This window comes from Vidua chalybeata, chromosome 18 (genome assembly GCF_026979565.1).
Source record: "Vidua chalybeata isolate OUT-0048 chromosome 18, bVidCha1 merged haplotype, whole genome shotgun sequence".
NCBI classification, from domain to species: domain Eukaryota; kingdom Metazoa; phylum Chordata; class Aves; order Passeriformes; family Viduidae; genus Vidua; species Vidua chalybeata.
In genome coordinates this window covers 12821370-12842933 of record NC_071547.1, presented here as the reverse complement: position 1 = coordinate 12842933, position 21564 = coordinate 12821370, and the positions used below count along the sequence as shown (strand labels likewise).

At 43.2% G+C, this 21564-nt stretch overlaps 1 protein-coding gene across 5 annotated transcripts in view; it reads right to left on the bottom strand.

Annotated features, from left to right (window-relative positions):
• MTMR3 (myotubularin related protein 3) overlaps nt 1–21564 on the bottom strand; it is a 74500-nt gene that overhangs the window by 47631 nt on the left and 5305 nt on the right. The window contains exon 1 of one of the 5 annotated variants that reach the window (XM_053959568.1): nt 3795–3911. The exons of the other annotated variants lie outside the window; for them this stretch is intronic. The gene's annotated coding sequence lies outside the window, so the exon portion shown is untranslated. Of the gene's footprint in view, nt 1–3794; nt 3912–21564 lie in introns of those variants that run through there. 5 annotated transcript variants of the gene reach the window in all.

The window sequence follows — 21564 nt, the reverse complement described above, 5'->3', positions numbered from 1 at the left end:
ATGACAAAATCTTCCCTAATATCCAAACTGAGCCTCCCTTGGCACAGCCTGAGGCCGTTCCCTCTCCTCCTGTCCCTGTTCCCTGGGAGCAGAGCCCGACTCCCCCCAGCTGTCCCCTCCTGTCAGGAGTTGTGCAGAGCCACAAGGTCCCCCCCTGAGCCTCTTTTTCTCCAGGGTGAAAAACCCCAGTTCTCTCCATCTTGTCCATCATCCACTTCCCTGAAGGAAATAACAACATTCCAGCTGGATATGAAGGTGTGCACACAGCCAAACTCAAATACCTGACAGGGAGAGTAGAACAGCCACACAGAACATCCCACCAATGGACAGAACAGCACCAATGGAACTGTCCTGCATCACAGCATTTTGAAAAGGTCTCATGGCACTTTCTGTTCTCTCAGCTTTTATGAGTGAAGAATAAAATTAATTAGAAGAGTCCAAAGCATCAAAAAAGTTTTGTCAACATCTGTCACTGCACTGACTCATGCACTAATGGCAGGTCGGCATTTGGGCTTCCTTCATCTTCCCACTCGGAAGTGGCATTAATCTGCTTTTAAAGCAGTTTGATTAAGCTGATTATCTTTGCAGATTTGTTAAAGATCACTTCTTGCACTCTTCAGAAATTAAATGCAGAAGCAACAGTCCAAAGTTAAAGCAAAAAAAAAAAAACCTTGAAAGAAAAGCAGAACTTAGAATGGCAGAGGAAGGCAAGAGAAGCACTTCTGAGGGTCTGATAGCAACAGACAGAAAAATTGATTTTGCAATAAGAAAGATCCATTTTTTTCCCATAATTGATGTCTAGAATAAAAAAAAACAAAAAAAATCAATATTTAGCTGAGATAACAGTACTAATTATTCCCAAAAAAGAGGCTTTTTAGGAAAGTGCTCCCAAATAAAGGACTCTACATCAGTATTTTCCTTCACTGATCTCAAAACAATGCAGGTCAAAAGACCACAGCAAGCTTGAAACCAAAATCCATAACAAAATGTCACTTTTTCTTACAAAATTTCAGATTCTCTTTTAATTTCTTTTTCATTTGGGTAAAACCCTGGGATCCAAAGGCTGCAATTATTCATACAAAAGCCAGGATACAATTTACCCATCAGAGATCTTCTGTACCATGTCTATAATTTTCCTTTTATTTCAATTACTCTATATTCCTCTGTTTTATGTGCATGACAGAGGAGGAAGAGCTACCAAGGACCAACAGCTACACAGGTCAGTCTGAACTGTGGAGAAACCTGGAAGGAAGGGAACTGAATCTGGATTTCAGTATGGAAGCTGACAAGACACAGACCCAGTGGATCTGTGGAGGTTCTAAGCTGGAAAGATGACCAGGTGTGCTGGGAAGAGTATTTATGCCAATAGGTAACCAAAGAGTCATGAAATGCAGGGCAATATCAGACTGGAGTTATGAAACAAACAGCAAAGTTAGATCAGGCAGCAGAAGTTTCCATTTGAAAAGGCATAATGGAGAAAGAAGGGAATAATTTGCTCCTCACAGTTCCCATTTTTCCATTAAGGTCCTCACAGCCCATTTGCCATGAGTCACACTCCCTCCCTTCTTTCTGCCTTTCTAGAAGGAAGGCAGCAAACAAGGAGAAGTGGCTGTTAATCAAAGTCTCCAAGGTTTTACTCATCCTCCCAAAACACTTCTTCATCCCCCTTCCCTCCTCCAGTCACATCTTGCTGCAGCTCAAACCTTCCTGTAAGGGCCTTGGCAGTGGGAAGGGGCAGCAGTCCCTCCCAGAGGAGCATCCCACACTGCCCAGGACAGCTCCTCACCTGCTGGGATTTCCTGTCAGCAACACTACAGACACCAACAAGGAATAAAAAAGAGAATGAAGGGTTTGAAAATAGGAAGAATCAAGAAGCAAATGTGATTTGAAAGTTCCTCTGGAGTTTCAAGATACACTCGCATGACTTTTCTCCCAGCCTGAACTTCCTCAGGACAACACACACAGTCACAGCTCTCAGCTCCTCAATTGACCTCATTTTCACCACATTTTTTCTGGCATAAAACTTTGAAAATCTCTTTAACAAAACACGAGTGGATGCTTTTGTTTTAAGACAATTTTTTGAAATAGCAAATACCTGTTATTAATAATCTATTCATGCTCTGAGAAATAAATGCCTAAGTTATTACAAGGTGTTCCTAATGGGGACTTTGGTCTCCACAGAGGCCTGGCAATCATGGAATCATGGAATGGTTTGGATTTGAAGGGACCTGAAAGCTCATCCAGTGCCATCCCTGCCCTGGGCAGGGACACCTCCCACTGTCCCAGGCTGCTCCAAGCCCTGCCCAACCTGGCCTTGGGCACTGCCAGGGTTCCAGGGGCAGCCAGAGCTGCTCTGGGCACCCTGTGCCAGGGCCTGCCCACCCTGCCAGGGAACAATTCCTTCCCAATATCCCATCCATCCCTGCCCTCTGGCAGTGGGAAGCCATTCCCTGTATCCTGTCCCTCCACACTGACAAAACCCCCTCTCCAGCACTGCTGCGCTGCACAGCCCGGGACAGGCAGGACACAAAAGTCTCTTCGCTGTTGTCAAGGCCTAGAAGGAGACATCCCTTTCTCTGCTTGCACAGCTTGCACAATGTAATTATGGGTAAAGCTTTAATCCATTAATTCTTCAATGGTATTAAAAAGACCTGTCCTGTCAAGGAGGCCATGGGAGATCCACACATCCACCCTCACTGCCTCCATCGAGGAACAGAAGCCATTGGGAGGCTCTGTGTTCCAGGACTCACACTGGATCACCTTACACGACTGGAAAAGTTAGTATTTCAAACTAACCCAGCACTTGGTAAAATTGTGGCACACTCCAAAAATGCCTTTTTTGATGTGGTATTGCTTTACACAGCCTATGCTGCTATTCCCTGAAGCATGGTGAGCCAGCAGAAAGAGTACTGCTCCCATACTCCTCCCAAACAAAACACCCCGCTTCCTTAGTTTACACAAGTCTGGCATTTCAGACCCATCATGGCATACTCCAGCTCCTTGACACAAGACAAAACTAACCCAGAGAGCTGATCTTGGAACCACCACTCTGCAGCGCTGGAGATGTTGTTTGCTTCTAGAGCAGCACAGCCTTAAAAACTGCAAAACATTTCAGATTTATAGAACTGAAGGCAGTTTAAGAATCACTTCAGCTCCTGCAGAAATGACATTTCTTTACAGAACTAATCAATTAGCCCGTTCATCTCTTAGCCCGCTCACTTCTTTGCAAAATATTCAAGTAGTTTCGGTTTGAATGGCAGAGTTTACAGTTCAGACACCAAGCATCCTCCCAAAGCCCTGATCCACTTCAGAGCTGTCAAGCACACGACTGCATTCTGTACTGAAGGGGACTGAAGGGGCTTTTCAGAGTAATTCATGTATTTCTGCCAGAATCTGTGAACCTGAGTATGAAGAGCCCTTCCCTTCAAAGTCTCCTCAATCACCATGGCAGGGGACAAGTATGTTTGAACACAGCATTATTTACAGTATAAAACAGTAATTAATTCAAACCAAGAAAAGCCTTGAGTTCAGGTATTCCCTTATTAGTCCATACAAAACAATCCTGAACAGAATAAAATAATCATACTGAAAGAGCTGACCTAAGTTGAGAGACAGCTTTATTTAGCTACAAGCAACCCCTTTTGATGAAGTGACCCCCTAAATTGCACATTTAAGGAACTAATCAAGGATCAGAGTAGCTTTTCTAGGCTCACAAAAAGCTGTTTCCTAGAGAGCAGTCCACACACTTGTTTGGGCATCACCCACAAGGCTGCCAAGCCACCAAGAGCACTCACCATTCACCAGAAGCTCTGTGTTTACAAATATTGCAAAAGTCAAATTTGGAGGAGATAAAGCCAAGTGTGCTTGTCCATGATAAGGGGACCAGCAAGAGCTGTGTCAGGAAAGCCCAGCAGCTCAAGGAACTGCACAGAGTTTTCTGCTGGGTCCTATTTACCCAGCAAGTTCCAGGCACACCCAGGATTTACCAGAACAGGGTCCTGCCCTCCCTGCACTTGAGGAGCAACTCCTTCCAGGGAGAACAACCAGGCATTTCCATCAGCCCACTGCCAGTTCCAGCTTCTCTAAACTTTCAGCAGTTTCCAGTCAAGTTACCTAGAGAGGGAGAAGATTCCCTCTGTGGCATTGCCCTCAGCCAGACACAGCAGGGAAGAGCTCTGGCTCCCTACAGGAATTAAGACACTCAGGACTTGGACACCTTCTCCTGTTAATTCCTGCATTGAAATCACAAGGGACAAACTGGTTTGGATGATGTACCAGCACACTGCCTCCAGCAAACCTGCTGCTTCCTGGCATTTCCCTGCTCAGCTGATTCACAGAACCATGGAATGGTTTGGGTTGGATGAGCCCTTAAAGCTCATCCAGTTTCACCCCCTGCCTTGGGCAAGGGCATCTTTCACTATCCCAGGGTGCTCCGAGCCCCAGTGTCCAACCTGGCCTTAGAACTTGGGACTCATCGATTCACTAAAGCAAAAAGAAAAAAGAGGAAAAGCAAATACTTTCCCTCCTGTAGTTAAACCACCCCCGTATCTTCCAAGTATTAAGACAGTTGTTTATTCCTATCTTTTTCCACTTGTGGAAAGTCACAGTTAATTTCAGAAGCAGGAAATGTAACAGCAAAATACTAGTTTCCATTCACAAGCTGCACTTAAATAAGAGCTGGAGATGGACCTCAACTCAAACAAACAGCAGGCAAAGAAAAAGAATCTAAAAGAGGGTCCTGCACATGAAGGCACATTGGAAAGGGACACGGAGCTGAGTATCCAGCTTTAATGAGGAGCAGTGAAACTGCATCTCACCAAGAGCCTCAGCAGAGCAGCCACCAGGAACTGAAGCAGCACAGCCCTTTGATGTGGGAGGCAGGAGCCCATGGAGGAGTCTTGCTGCTCTTGTGATCGCCTCAAGAAATGTTTTAATGGGCTTCAATTCCCGTAGCTGGTTTGGAAGATCAATTACACACATTAGCAGTATCTGGTGTGAAGTGCTGAGGTCTTTAATAGAGCAGTTAATTTTGTCACACTGCACTACGCATTCCTCTAGAGACACAACAGTGCTGCTTCAGAACCAGTTGACTCTAACATGTATTTTTCTACTTTTATGCATCTTTAAGCCCAACAGTCCTCCATCAACTAAATCGAGTTAGATGCTCTGCAATGTTCAAATCTTGAACGTGTCAAAGGCAAGAACGACTACACTTTCTAAAGTCATGTCTCCAGGTTGCCCAGGGAGGCTGAGTTCAGTCAGGACAAGTCCCCAAAATGCTTTCTCCACAACAACTTCCATAATATTGAAAGTACACAGGCTTGTTCCCTTACACTGAAGTTGCACAGCCTTTCAGTGCCAGGAAGAAATTTACTTGGATTAACAGAATATGCTTACTCTAAAAAACTAAACAGCACGAAGTCAAAGTTAAATATATTCAGGCATTGTAGAGACACCAAAGAAGGGTTTGTGGTTGCTTGAGGCATGGATGTGTATCAAAACACAGAGTTTCAGCTGGAATTGAAATTGAGTTCTGCAACAGAGTTCTGCAGCTCTGCTAGTGAAACAAGGTCTGACAGAGCTCCCGTTCACAGCCACAGTCTCACACTTCTCTTATTTAAAGATAAAATCCTTTCAAGTCCAAGCTTCCACAGAAGGGTACCAGTAGATACTGGAAAAAGGAATTAATTCTATAGGGGTACCTGTACCTCCTTTGGTCAGTCCTGCCATCCAAACAGTGATTCCAACAGGAATGAGTTTCTCTGGGGAACAGGAAGATTTCCCTTCCTAACGTGCTCACTTAAATCAGACCACACCAAGTTTTCTATAGCAGATCAATTTTTACCTAGAAGAGATATTCCTCCAGTATCTTATTGTATACTAAAAAAAATTTCAAAAGCACAACAAATTAGTACATACAGACACTTATTTAAAACCTCTCTCAATTATTTTCCCTACAGAAACAATCCTTTTGGTAGATACAACAAATCCTGAGAAGGAAGAATAATAGTACAAAGAATGTAAGTAGTCATTTATGTGTTTTATCCTTTAGAAAACATTCACTCTTTCCCTGTGTGACTCAAAACAAACCTAATTTACTAAGAAAGACTTGGTTGCAATTAACAGATAAATCATAATTTTAAAGAAACAAAGGTTTGGGCTCTTAATCACATTACCCAAACACAACACATCCATATCTCTCCCACAGGCATTGCAGAAGTCAGGGCAGTTCACAGCTCACTCTGTTATTGATGCATCAGGGAAGGTAATTTTCATTTAATTCCAGGTTCTAAAAAATTTGTATGTCAGAAGACTGCAGTTATCCACTTCAATTTTTGCATTTAAATCATTATCAGCCAACAGGACTTAACCTTTCTTTAAATAATATGAAGATTTATAACCATCCTTACAGTAAGTTTACCATGTCCCCTTTAAATTGCACGTTAGAAAAACACACAAGAGCATGTGTGCATTAATCCACGAGCTTTCCTAAAGGTGTGATAATAGTACAAGTCACATTTGTAACACTGCAGTTCTTACCTGTGACTTGCAGATCTCAAACTTCAATTAAATACACAGAAGTGGCACTCCACAGTAAAATTAAGATCAACTAAATCAATCTATTTTTGGTCTCTACCATTCCATTTGAAGCACCCTCTGGTGCTGAGTATCAAAACCAAGCCTGTACTTACTAAACATGAACTCTGAGAAATCTGCATTAAACTAATGAGAATAAAATATTCAAGGTGCATTTGCTTGGAATGAAAAAGTAAATCTGGCAAATTTTGGTTTAAAAAAGTAACTACAACATAAATAAGGAGCAATAAACGTTGGGGTTTGGGTCCTGCCTTACTGCCTTTCCTCTGATGAAATTAAATGGCAAAACCCCCTGACCTCAGCTGACACCCTGGTTCGTGTTGCACACACAGGATGGAGCTGCTGAAAATAAACAAACACAATTCTGAACTTTCATTTGCTCAGGTACTCAAGGACCTCCTTAAACATCTTATGAGGTGCAATCTCTGGTCAAAATCCAAACCAAGAGAGAGCAGGAATTTCTCCCCTTCCCGTAACTCTCCAGGCTGCCTGCAGTAACACTTGCCATCAGATCCAGGGGGATGAACTTCCCAGAAAGCTTTCCTTCCGAGACACCAATTCCCCACCATATTTATGTCACAGAAACAAGGTTGAATATCCAGTTATAAAACAAACAGAAGTTACTGCTGCCCCTTTGAGTGCAAATGGGAACGTACGAAGAACCAAGATCAATAAATATGCAAAAAAAAAAAAAAAAAAAATCCAGAACAATTGGAATGAGTGGAGAACAGCACACCAAGGAGTGCAAGCCTCCACTGGCACAGTTCCATTACATCCAGTTGTTCTTTGGACTCATCCAGCTGAGGTTTGAGGATCACCAGGCATATCCTTTCCTGACAATCAATTCCAATATTAAAGCTAGAATCTGAAACCAACTTCAGAGAAATACTCAAAGGCAAAGGAAACCTTCATGCTCTGAGCAAAAACAACAAAGCTAAGAACAATGCTCAGAATACTTAAGTGTGCCTTGTTTTTACTGTAAACCTTTATTTCAGAAGGTTATGCAGTTGATGTAACACAAATCTACATGTGAAGACAAATCTAGAAGCAAATGCTCAGAGCTGCGATGAAAAAGAGTCTGTAATTTAGATAAATAACAGCTCACTGCAGGAACAACCTCAGCATTCAGGTCTTGTATTTCAGAGCCCACACAATTTTGCTCATTTAGATTCAAATGCCAAAAAATAGCCCAACTCCTCTCCTGGATGGAAGATTACATCTTTATGCAAGAAAGCTTAACTGGAAGCTTAGAAGAGTCTGTCAAGGAAGAACAAGGATCCACGGTATGTATGCTTATTAGAAGTACCACTTCTGTGTCATTAGTAGAGATGTGACATCTCTGCATCAGCTCCAGGTCCAGCTGACAGAACTGTTCCACAGGAATTCCCTGATAGGAAAGGCCTCCAAAATAAAAATGGCACCATGAACCAGCACCTACAGCCAAACTTCCATGTTCAGCCTGAACAACTTGAGGCTTGAACTAAAGACTTCTCTTTTCCAGTTGCTGCTGAGCTAGGTGCTGAAAAACAGATCCTGCAAGAACAGGTAGGACAGAGTGGCCTGTTCTGGTATTTTACTATTTCACATATTTCAGGAAGTCAGAGCACTGGTGTGGAAGTGCTGCTGTAAGGGAAGGGATCCTTGAAAGGCAGACAGGCTCAGTGCCAGATTTTTGGCCTAAGCTGTTACATGGAATTGCACAATGAGTAAACAAGGGAGGCAAAGCTCACAGCCCAAGCCCTGCATTAATGACCCAGCAGGTATTTTCACTGCTCATACACACCATGGAAATCAACTTACAATTGCAGCCTAAAGCAGCCCTACATAAAAACCATGGAGTGAAGGGTTACACATTAGGAAATGCAAGCACTGTGACCACCTGTGAAGCTTCTGCTCAGCCTCCCTTAGAATATGCATGCTCCTTAATTCCCTTCTCCATCCTCTTCTTCCCATAAACCCTCACCCAGTGATCTGGGGAGGACAAAACTCCCTGAACACAGTCCTTTTGCTTAAACCCTACACTCAGTGTGGAGTGCTGAAGCAGGTCAGTCCTTCTTGCACTGCACCTTTTATGGAACCTCTTCTGCTAAGGATCCAGAGCACTCACCTGAGCTCCCACATTGTTCTGTATGTTAATGGACTTTTAAAAGGCTGGAAAACTAAGGATAGTATGAGTTCAAGCCATCAGAAGGATCTTCTACGCCCAGAACAGATGTCCAGAGTTCAGTTTTTTGAATATTCCCAATTTTTATAGTATTCCTGCTCAGTGTTTGGGAAATACAACTCCATTACCAGGAGTCTGAGCAGCAGAGTCGAGCACTCAGGCCTGGAGTTGTGTCATCAGCACCCAAACCATAACTCTACACACACCTGGAAAGGTTCCTGGCAACTTCCTAGCCAGGACCACAACCCATAACCAGGCAGGGACACACCTGCCTCTCCAGGATGGCACCAGCCTGACTCACCAGACCATCACCTACAACTTCTTCCCAGATAAAGCCACCTCACCCAGTGCTTCTACAGATACCAGGTAATTTAAAGTCTTATTGGGCCACCTGGAAATTCTGGATTTCTTCAGGTGCCCCATGCTTCTGCAGCCTCTGTTTAGAATTACCTCAGTTATTACCTGTGGGGATGAACTACTGATGTCAGCACACTCATAGCAATACTCAAAAGATCAAACAGATTGTTAGACACCTGAATATCCAATCATCATTCCTCCCACAAACAGCCTAATCTTTATTTATATTAGTTTATTGGCTCAATTGCACAGCACAGACAAACCCCTGGCAAGCCTTCAGAACAGGCCAGCATTCCCAATTGGCATGGGAGCTTCATCAACAGCCATGGTCATTAGTACCAGGAAGCCCAGCTCATCTGGCTCTGAGCAGCAGTTATTTCTGCAGCAACTTTAGAGCAGGCTATTTTCTTGAAGCCAGTGACAAAAAGAGCCACTAAATTAGCTCACAAGTCAGTTTGTGTAACACAGCACAGGCCACCTGCTTCAGTGAGGCCCCAGTGCCACGCTCTGACTGCCACAGCTTTAACTCTTACTTAACTTATCAAAAGGATGTCAGAAGTCTTATGCAAGATCACCTCTAACATACTCGTTATCCTCTTAGGAGCCACTGAATGAAATGTGAGTTAATGAATAACACGGTAGGAATTATTTCATTACCCCCATGGTGAGAGAGAGCCATCTAATTCTTGGATGTGATGTCACACTTGAGAAACAGCCAGTGGTACTTATTCAGGCTTCCACTGCTCACTCAACTGTTACAGCAGTGCTGTTCCCAGAGCAAGGCTGCAGGCTGCTCTGACAGCTCAAGAGCAAAGCTGCTCCAGGAGAAATCAGGAATTCAAGCAGCAGGAGTGAGGAACTGGAGTCTGTCACTCTGCTCCCACAGAAGGGAGAGGTTTCTAGCAGTCCACATTTAATGTACAGGCCTTGCACAGGGAACCAAGGCAGTAAGAGCATGTCAGCTCTTCACATTTTCCTCTTTTACAGTGCCAACCCCACTGCAAGTCACCATTTGTCTCTGCTACTAAGTCAGCCTGTCTATTAAACTCCATCAGAACCCCAGGACACTACTGAAGTCTGAAGCAAGGTACAGATCCTTCATCAATCATTGGCAATCCCATCTTTTGGCATTCCAGGCTGCCTCACTTCCACTTTATTTCAACTAATGCTTTTCACTATAAAACTTGCTGCATTGTGGCTACAAGTACATGTTCACTCCTCTGTGGAAAACACAGATCTCCAGCAAGTGCAGGTAGTGAGAACAACTCCAAGAAAGACCAAAGTGTCCTTCAGGTCATCATTTGCCTGCAAATACAAACCAGCTCTAGATTGCCTGAAGAGTTTGCATGTTTAAAAGTTCAGGCAGCTTCAGAAGGTGTTCAGAGCTGGTATTTTATTGATTTCCTCACTGTGAAGTCCATCCTCACTGCTATTAGGACAGCCATGCCTGGCAGTGCCCTTAGGATAGTTTGGTTCTCAGGACACATGTTCCTTCCTGTCCAGAACACCCCCATACTTCCTTCACATTAGGAGGAACAGTCAGGAGTACGACAGCAGCAGACATTTGAACAGCTCACACCAATTCATTACAGAGCCTACAAGTATTATTTATCAGGGTTCCCCTCTAACAACCTGCCCAATGTGGAATAAACTACTACACAAGCCAGGTAAAAACCTAAGCAAGAAGAAAAACTGGAAGGCCTGGGAGACCAAAGCTAGATGATGGACTTCTCATGCAGATGGAAAACCAGAGATCTCTCTCTGACATGTCATAGCCAATGAAAGGCACAACAGAAGCAGATTTCTCTGCATGGACTGCAGAAATTCTCATTCCAGGGAAAGATTTCCCCATACCCTGCTGCTTGCACTCACTCCTGGACAGCCCCAGAGCACTGAGTCTGTGTAACACTTGGAAGCAAAGGACAATCGTGCCACACTCCTTATCAAATGGAAAGAAACACTATCTTCAAGCCTAGCACGTGCTGTCCTGTCATTCTCACATGAGTGTGCACATGGAGGATGTATTCATAGTCTAGCCCTGGCATCACAATCACTGTCAGGAGTGCAATGCTGCAGTATATTTAGAATGGCTCTGTTAATACTATAGTTCAATTCCATGATACTGTTAATATATCCCAGCCTGCAAACCCACTATTGTTCCACAAGCATTCAATCTTAGTTCTTCAATAACTGCTTGAAATAACAATACTTAAGATACAAATCTCATGGCAGTATCTGTAAAACTGATAGAGAATTCAGCAAGAACCTACAAAAAGCTGACTTTGGAGCAACTTTCTGTCATGTGAGAAGCTTCTGAGCTGGTATGGAGCAGCTCCTTGTGAGGAGCGTCTGTGTGCAGGAATGGCTGAGCCTCTTGAGTCAGCCCGAGGTGCTCACCCAGCAGGCAGTGCTCACTCACCCCCAGCTGCTCAGCAGAGCACACAGCTGCCTCAATACCCAACAGTCAGTGCACAGCAGCACAGAAGGAGGTAGGAACCATGTTTCTGAGGTGTGATGCCACCTAAGAGAGCAATGGGATTGAATTGATGCCCTCACTGCTAAGGCTGGGAGGTCTCATTCTGGCTTGTACAGTGATACTGCTGAAGTTGAACCACGTGCTTACATTCCCCACTGAGTCAGAGCTGTCCTTACACAACACATCCAAGTTCCTCAGGGCTACTCAGCAGGCCCTTCAGAGGCTGCAGCTGTGCTCCTTCTACAGCTGTACTGCTTAACCAGGCTCTCCTGCCAAGGAAACTGCCAAAGCCATGCACAGCCAAGGGAGACTGGTCTCTCCTGGAAGCATCCTCAGTGCCATGTCCACAGCAACTGCATACAAAAACTGCCCTGGGACCTGAAAGCAGATTCTCCTCACCAATAGGCAGATTTTGTCAGATATTGTCTCTTCTCAGCAGTCCCACATTCTATCCCTCAGTGAGCAGCTCTTACCTATTTTCACCACACACTTTAGGAGACAGACACACACTTGATTCGGCTGTGTGGTCTGGTGGGAGAACAGGGCAGCAATATCCAAGTGTCTTTAACTCCAGAGTTTCCAGCTTAAAAACACTTAAGACTCTTTAGAAGGGAGTAAACAATGTCATCCAGACTGTCTGGGGAAGCATCAGTCATTTAAAAGTATAGCTGCACACTGCAGCTTGGGGTTCAAATGTGAACAAGAGCTCAGACACTCCCTCTATTAACAAAGCCACCACAGCTCTTCCTCACACCCCAAGCTTCTTCCCAGCATTAAGCAGCTGCCTAAGTGAAAGTCAGTTATAAAGTAATTTTATCACAACCACTATTTTCTCAAAGCTTAAAAATTAAATCAAGTACTCGGCTACTGGAATTTTCATTACCAGGAAGTTGCAATAATGCTTATTGCATTATGGTTACTGGTTTGTTCTCCCAATGTAACTCCATCAGTTCAATGTTTTGAGTTAATTATTATTGTTTAACTGAGGTAAATGCAAACAGAAACCTAAACAGCGTGGAATAAATAGTAAAAAAACCAAGCTCAGCTATGTAAAGATAAACCAAATACTTCATGATCACCTGCAAGTATGAGGGAAATTCTGACACAGCTCTCATATGTATGAAAAATTAAAAGCCCTGACAATCACAGCTTCAGAAAATGGTCACAGGAAAACTATACAGTGAGGTAAAGACTCAGGCCTTTTTCCTGTATCTTGACACTTGGCATAAGCTCTGAAGAAAGGTTTATTATAATATTAAAAAAAAAGAACTAGATCATAGATTGCAATATAGAATATTCTGTCAGATTATCCCAGCAATAAAGCATAAATAAGCATAAATGATTCTCTGGAGAGACAACCACACCTCCAGAGATCCTCTGGAGCTTCTTCATATGAAAAAGTACCTCCAGTGTACCGTGTTGTCATTCGAGTGAGGGGCAGGAGCTCCAGCAGCCAGGGGGTGATGAAGGCAGCAGAGTCAGCCCTGGCACAGACTGACTGTGCTGAAGGGCCAGCAGTTGCCATGGAAGTCTCCTGCATTCCACTGCCGAGGCTGACCTCGGAGCTGGTCAAACAAGTGGCTCATGTGAAGCTGCTGCTCTGAGATGCTCAGGAAAGCTGTGAACTGCCCAGAGGAGTGACTGCCACACAACAATGTGCTCACTGCAGAGCAGTGCTCCAACACCACTGAATAGACAATGCAAAGAGCCATTCAAGTGTCAGTCTTCCAGAGCAGCCAGGACAAAGTGCTTTTTGTTTCTGTCTTTGAGATCCTGACAAATCAAAAATAGATTAAGTGTGCTGGCAGAGTGGCCTCACCTCCCAGCCGGATATGTAATCCCATGGCAGAGGGCTGCCAGTGCTCTGCAGTAACTCACAGCCAGCACACCCAGCCATGCTCGGCTCCCTGGGAGAGCTCTGGAGGGAATCACACCTTGGAGCTTCATGGGAAGCTCAGAGGAATCACTCTGCCTACAGCCAAGCTCAAATATAACTCAGAGATAAGAACTGCAAGTCCTGATTCTATAGGGAAAGAGGAGTGTGTGCCTGAGCACAGTAACTGCTGAAGGCTTTATTATCTCTAGCAGAGGCTCTGAAATAGATACATTTGTGTTTTGTACAATTTCCATTTAACCTTGCTAATTTCCTTTTTTTTTTATTATTTTTTTGCATTATTTTTTGCAGTTCAGGGATAAACATCGTTACTAAGTAACTCTCCGGGATGAAGTTTCAGTGCATTTGTTCTCACTGCTGAATTAAATACATAAGCATCTTAACATCCACAAATCCAACAGCCCACTACTCCAAAAACCACAAGGAGTAAGCACAATCCGTGCAAAAACACATGAACGTTTATCAAGCAATATATCAAATCTTACCACAAATACTAAACAAAATCCAGCAATTCAACTGCTTTAGTTAACAATTAATAAAAGCTCTGAGGAAAAGGAATGCACCTGCTTCCACTTCCTACATAAATCTCAAGTATATCTGAAGCAATACCTCAGACACAAAACAGTTTCAGGAGCTACGTTTTTGAAGGATAATTTGAAATCCTTCACAGTTTTGTTCCCAGTGAAGGCTGCTCTAAGCCAGCACAATCAGCACAGGCACCCTTTTACCACAGAAACACAGCAAAGCACTGCAAAAATACTTGTTAAATGCTTCACTTGCAGCAAGCCTGATTAAGGGTTAAAATCCCCTTCAGAGTATCAGTGTAGTCATGCTAAGCACAGCACTAAGACTGAGTGTTAAACTCTGAACAGGCAACAGGCTGACACAACACAGGTGGAGCTGCAGATTTCTACCTCAAATGGATCTGCAAGGAGCACTGTCACTCTGCCACTTGTGACAAGGAGTTAAACACTGGAAGGGAGAGAGAGAACAACACTGGAATTGTGATGAACTTAACGCCCCTCCAGCAGCTCAGTAAGAGCACCAGTTCTGTGAAAGGTTTGCACCAAGCTATCTCAAACTACTAAAAAAGAATATAATTCAAGCCTACTGTGTAACACCAAACAAATCTGCTACTTCTCCACTTAAAAATTCAGTGAGGCTTCAAAGCAGGACACACCTAACTAGACAAACTAAAAGATTAATTCCTTACATCAGAGTTGAAGCCTTCAGACCCTTCCATCCAAACTACTTCATTTTTAAAATATTCCAGCATATGGCAGATCATTCACCCAGCCTACTTTCTGTAGATGAGACATTAGTAAGGACTTTTCCCCATTCTCCCCCAAAATGGAATGGGGGGGGGGGGATTTTACAGGTAAAATTGCCATCAGATACAATGTAAAATTGCCATCAGATACAATGTAAAATATATCACTTCAAGATAAGTGATAGACAATCATCTCAAATACTTCAAGAAATTACCAGGATTTCACAAAAACTCACCAGCAGATCAACTCCTAAATCCTGAATCAGCAGTTCCACGAGCAAAACTGAAGAATGAGAAAGGTGTAGCAAGATGGGCACAGCTGCCTGTTCACTCCAGGTCTCATTTACTTTTCTGCTAAAGAAGAACTCACTGGGTAGGTAGGTTTTGAGTGACACACACCTTGGTATTTAAATAACCGAGATCTAGAGATGTAGGACAGAGGTGAACAAGCAGAAGTTAACTCTTCAAACAAATGCAGGTTTTAACAGGATAAATTCTTACCCTATACTTGGAGTTTAAAGGTTACAAAAAGCTCAGTGTTGGAGGAACAGATCAGCATCAGGCAACAAACTTTTTATAACATGGCAAAGATGTTCTGAATTCCATGTAGAGGCTGAGCTGTCACTCACCCAGCATGATCTATGGATTCCCAGCTCCACAGGAAGGTTCACACTTTCTCTTTCACATTCTTATATACAAGAAACTCTCAGTTTGTTGATTAATCTCTGAGTTCTGGTTAAAATGTTATTAAAAACAAATAAAGTAACCAAGTCATGATTTTTAGGGGTCACAGCCCTTCAGGAGTCACCTAACAAGCAACAGATTCTTCAGACAAGTTTCGAGCCATCAAATTTGTTTCAACATGTACAAACTCTGCTAAGTCAACTCTTTCAACAATACTCACCAAAGGGTGACCCAGGGGAGAATACAATGGCACAACATGACTAATTGCTATTCAGCCAAGGTGCTGGTTGTGTTTTCTTTTGCAGGCATGATGGATGTATGGGGTTCTCCTACCAAAATTATCTTCACACAGCTGCACAAGCCCTCTCTGAATTGACCCCAGGGTATTCCTTCACCTTCCACATTTTAATTATTTACAAATAGTAAAGCAGATTTTAAGAAGAGCATCCCCACAGACAGACCCAAGTTCTTCCTCCTGAGTCAAACAGGAGTTTTGAAGCTCTAGAAAACAGGTGCTGCAACACCAGTTTAAAGTTTACTCTTAATCAATCCATGGACGCTTAAAAGTTGACCTTTCACAAGCAGCAGAACTTGCTACATATGCCAGTGCACTACAAACGTGCTCCACAGTCCCATCTCCAGGCTCCTGAAAATCAAATATGCCAGCAATGAAACCACCAAGACTCATCAGCCTACCTGAAGAGACTGCAGTGCTGTCTGCATCTGCAGAAGTGGCTATCACCTTCCAAACCCAGCCTGGAAATTCAGATCAGCTCTAGGATTTCTCTAATTGTCTTGGCAAGAGGCAGCATAAAAATTGTGGAATTGAAACGCATAAATTAGGTTTTGGCATTAGGCCTTTCTTTAAGCTGTAAGCTAAACTAGATTCTCCCTAGCCCACCTGTTCACTCCTTGCACAAAAACATTCAGTACTTTCTTGTCCTTTTCAGGATCCGAGTCAGTTCAGACTAATTTCTTTGGACAAGGCATGTTTTAGTTGACCACTCCTTGCCTTCATGTAGTCACTTTATCTCAATATACATTACTAGACCTAGAGCATATTTATAGAAAAATAATTTCTTAACTACTACACAACTTGGTCTGCTGGGATTGACATATGGCAGTAAGGGTTGATTTTGAGACTAAAAGCTGAATTTTGTTGGAAGAACCAGAAAAAAAAAAAAAAACTAACAGTAGTAAGAAATACTTAGAAAGTGAAAGGAGACAAAGTAGATTAAGCCATATTGCAGTCCTGGGGATCTTGAAATACGTTCAAATACATGAGGCTTAGCCCTACTAGGTCTCTGCTTTGAATACCAAATAATTTGGGTCTAGGAGAGAGAGAAGCATGCTAGAAGCAGGAAAGGATCTGCATCCAGCAAGGACTCCTCAGGTAATCCCTGCCTCTCTGAGCAGTGGTCCAGCCTCAGGCACTGGTACAGTTTAGAAAGCTGGACAATAACTTGAAATACTAATGTTTAGAAAAATAAGCTACAGGGCACAGCAGCTTGTAACTTACTCTTTAGGGAGCTGCCAAGTGCTTCCTCCCCGACCCGAGCAAATCAAGGTGCCTTATGCAAGAGGAAAAGTCTTCATACCTGAGTGCTGAATGGGACTGTGGCGGGCTGGGACATGATGCAACAGCACCATTAGTTTTAATGGGGCTGCTCTCTGGGTGTGACCCTGCAAGGAGGGGAGCACAACTGGGACCGTACACAAACAGCTTAGTAAAAATCCACGCTCCACAGAGAAAGCAAGAAACAGCTCTTATTGTCTTTGCTATACCAGTCTTACACTTGTCAAATGAAGCAAAACCCTTTGTCCACAGCTCCCCAGGCTGACTCCACCAGACCCACCCAGCTCAGGCATCAGCAATGGCAGTGATGAATCCAACCACCCTCTACAGGTAAGCAGAGTACCAAGCAGGTTTCCAGACTGCTTCCTACTCCTTGCTGATTACAACAGCAGGTTTGGCACTGCTGACTCCTCAGTGAATTACTCTAGAACTCTCACCCTTAGACCCTTGTGCTGCTCAGTTATCACCAGCCCTTCAAGAGTTCACAGGAAGAAGTGCCTGTACAATGAGAACACTGCAGAGGAGTTGGAATGCCCCAGCAATGGAAAGCGAGACAGCTCTCCAGCCTGCCAGTCAACACTGGAGAAGGAAAGGATAATTGCCTGGAGTAATGAGCTAAGTATAGAGTCCCCACAATTCCAGTGGCCCAATTACCTCTGCAATTCTTCTGATGCGAGTGGAACACCTTGGGAGGCAGCCAGCTCCAGCTGCAGGTAGAACCAGGGACTGAAGCCACTGCCCTGATCTTGTGCTTAACAGACCAAATTCTGCAAAAGCAGCACCAAGAGTCAAGACCAACATTTTCTAATTCACTGGAATCTTTTTGCCATCCTCAGATCATTACCATATTTCAGCACTTTAGGGAATCCTATGCCATTTTAGAAAACCCCTTGCCCAGTCCTCTCCCCAGGTCAATGTTTAGCAGTCACCCTCATCAAGTGTCAGCATTCAGCCTGTCATTTAAAAGCCAAAATTCCAGTTTGACAAGTGCAAGGCATTTTGGCTAAAGCTTCTAAAGCCTGCAGAACTGAAGCGGGGGGAGCAACATGACAGTGACCAGGCACATTGGTACCATTAGACAGCTATACAGGGAGCTACTGCTTTTTGAAATTCACTGTTAATGAATATTTATTATTCGTTTACTTTAACAAGGGTTTATGTGTGTTACTTCCACAGCTCTACATCCACTGATGTCCCATGTGGTCACACACTCTAAAAGAAGGACCTACAATTAGCTGTAGCACCCATTTTCCAGCAAGGAGGTTTTGCCCCAAATTCCCTTGTAATGATTTGAACACTGTAGGATACTGAACACTCAGGTACAGTGTCAGTACATTGAAGCTGGAATCCTTTTTATAATGAATTTGGAAATTTAGAGCAGGTATCTGATCTCCTTCCTTACTGACAAGTCTAACTGACCAGATGGCTTTGCCAGAACACAACCCAGCCCAAAATACTAAACACTTGGCCGTGGATCTCCAAAACTGAAAATTTCCATGTGGCTTCTCTGTGCAGCCCCAATTTACTCATCTGTTATGTCCAGGGATGCTCTGCAGCAGTGAAGTACACTAACCAAACACCTCCAAATCATGTGATACTCATGCTTGAGTCTGAAGGGATTAAGAGATTCCAGCCCAAAGTAAAAGAAAACAAGTAAGCTATTGTATTCTGCATTAGAACACAACTGTGCCTTGACCATAACCCACCAGCCAAACCTACAAGGAAAGCTGAGCAGACCTCAAAATATTTACCTTGTTCCATCTTCCTCCTTTTTCCTCAGAGAGTTCAGATTTTCCCAAAGTGCAGAAAGGTGCATTCTTTTGGAAGTTACTCAAAGAAAGGTTCACTGAACATAGACAAAGATGATAATTTAATTATAATGGGTATCCAACCAGAATATAATGCCCTGTTCACAGCAAATTCCTGCTACCAGCACTGAGAGAAAATTAAGAATCTGAATCCTCAAACGTACTCATGACTAGTATGTTCACCAATCAGCACACAATTAAGCATTCCTGTTCTCTAATTGTAAAGACGAACACTTGTTTGATAAGGATTAGTCATTAATTTGATGAAAAGCTTATCCACTCTTAAAAAACCATGCACAGTGTTTAGATGGAGAAAAAAGTTCTGCAGGCAATGGCAGCAAATTTGCAAGTTTACATTAAGTACACTTCACTTCCTTTCAAGCTTCCATTTACTAAAGGAAAATAATCAAAATAATCTAGAAATGCAATCTGCTTAGACATTTTAGTCAGGTTTCTTGGATCAAAAGTTCAACCATGCCTACACTACACTAAGTATTTGTTCTCAGAAGCAAATAAAAAGAAAACAAAGAAAATTCAAATACAACAATAAAAAAATCAAAGCTATCAGGTCAAAACACTTAAAAGAAAGGTGTTTCTACTCTGTCAGACCACAACAGCCTGGCTGCAGAGAATTCAGAGAAATGTCCTCACATTAAATTTCAAGCCAAGCCACCCTGTGATAAGGCAGGTGAGTTTTCTTCTCATTGCCTCTAATTTTGGCTCATCGGTTCTTTGTCAGGAGAAAGACAAGTATTTGAAAAGCCTGAACTTAGAGACCCACAGAATGGCAGAAGTCAGCTTTGACAACAGTAATTTTATTTGGAGAAGACACGAAAGGCTGGAGGCAGGTAAAACTCCAGGCAGATTCCAGCTGCAGCACATCCAGCACTAGGTCTGGAAAGGTCTCCAAGCAAAGGTCTCCAGCCCAACCAGCATGCATCAACCAGCACAACTTCCCACCAGCTCATCTCTCTCTGGTTTAAGTTTCCATGATAGCAATCACACACTTGCAGATAGCAAAGGAACAGATAGCAAAGCTTTCCCAGGTACACATTTAGGCCAACATTTAGGCCAATTAGGGCTCCAAGAGATGAGATCAGCCAGCCACAGCCACTGGTTTCCTCCCATCCTCATCCTCGCAAGGAGAACAGGGACAGCCAGGCTGCTGGGTCCCTCCTAACCACTGCATAGGATATTCCAGGGAAATACTTTCCACCGCCTCCAATCCTAGAAATACCAATAAAACTTTCCACCAATTCAGCCAATGGCAGCCACTTCCATGAGTAGCCTTGGACTTCAACTCATTTTGAACAGACATAGTGATATCATAAGAGTGACAGGACAGAGCTAAATGGTGGATCAGCTGCTAGACTGGATCTTTCTGACATTACCTGTACCAAATTGAGGCCTCACTTCAAAAACACCTGAAGTTACTTTACTCAGGTAGCATCTTGTGTAGGATATGGAAGGTATTCTGATTCCACAGCCATAGTTCCATCAGTACAGTTCAAATAAATTGTTCTTAATCTCTATGTCCTCCCTCTTTTTTTTTACAGTTTCTTTAATCCACCCTTTGGTTTCACTCTTCAGTATTTTCAACTACTATTCCTAGCAACTGAAAAAACAAAAATCAGTATTCTGGTAGTCTACCCTTGACCTAGATAGTGCTAAACTCTACATGACAGGGAAAATACTCAAGGGAAGATATGGTTTTCTATCTGTTTTCTGAAATCCTGCCACCAGCTATATAGAAACCCCAAAAAATAAGAATCCTACTTGCCCAGAACAGTCAAACCTCAGAGGAACTGAGGAGTCAGACTCCCAGGGCCTGGAAGTCTTATGATGCACATGAGCCCTGTGTGAAAGGCTGCTCTCAGGGTGAGCTGGGGAGATGCCCTGCAGCGAGTCCTGCCTTTGCTCCACTCTCCAAGGACACTCAGGAAGCCAACCAAGTGCATCTTGTCTTCGCAGACTCCATGTCAACCTACACAGACAGGATTTCTGCCCTCTCCTCCCTCAGGTGCCTGGCAGCAGCTCCCCCCAGGCACTTCCACAAGCAGAAAAAGCAGCATTGGAGAAAACAAGTCTCATTTTGTCAGGAGTCAGCCCTTTCCTGGTTGATAGAGAAGTCAAAACCTTCCTTTAAAAGGTACAGGGAAAAAGAAACTATTTTTATTTCTCTGTCCTTTCAGGTAACACCACAGAATTAATGCTTTGATTGCAGCCCTCGTTTGCAGTCCCAAACTTGGAGAGGCAAATGAGGCCCACAAAAGGGCAACACAAAACAGTTCTACCAGTGTTTCTATAAATAATGTCTATACCAGTGCACAAATCTCTGGTATTCAAAAGAAAAACTACAAAGACTTAATTATGGCAATGCAGCAGCCTTCCTCCACAAATTCAACCTGAAATGTATTACTTCCCCCCATACTGATTACATGTTCTAGAAACTAAACCTCAGAGTACCAGAACAATCCAAAATACTTAGAGACTATTAGACTTGTATATACAAAAGACTTCATCATACAGACAGGCACCCTAGAGATTTATTTCATGCTACTTTGTTTTCAGAAATATCAGTTAAAGAAAGATTTATGCCATTTTCACTGGTTTTCCTTGATGAAAATCTTTCTTAAAATAGGGTACAAGAGCCTTTGATAGAAGTCTTAGCCATGGGCCTGGTGTGCTCACAGCAAGGAAGAAACACATCCAGGAAGTAAAGTTACTAGGACAACGAT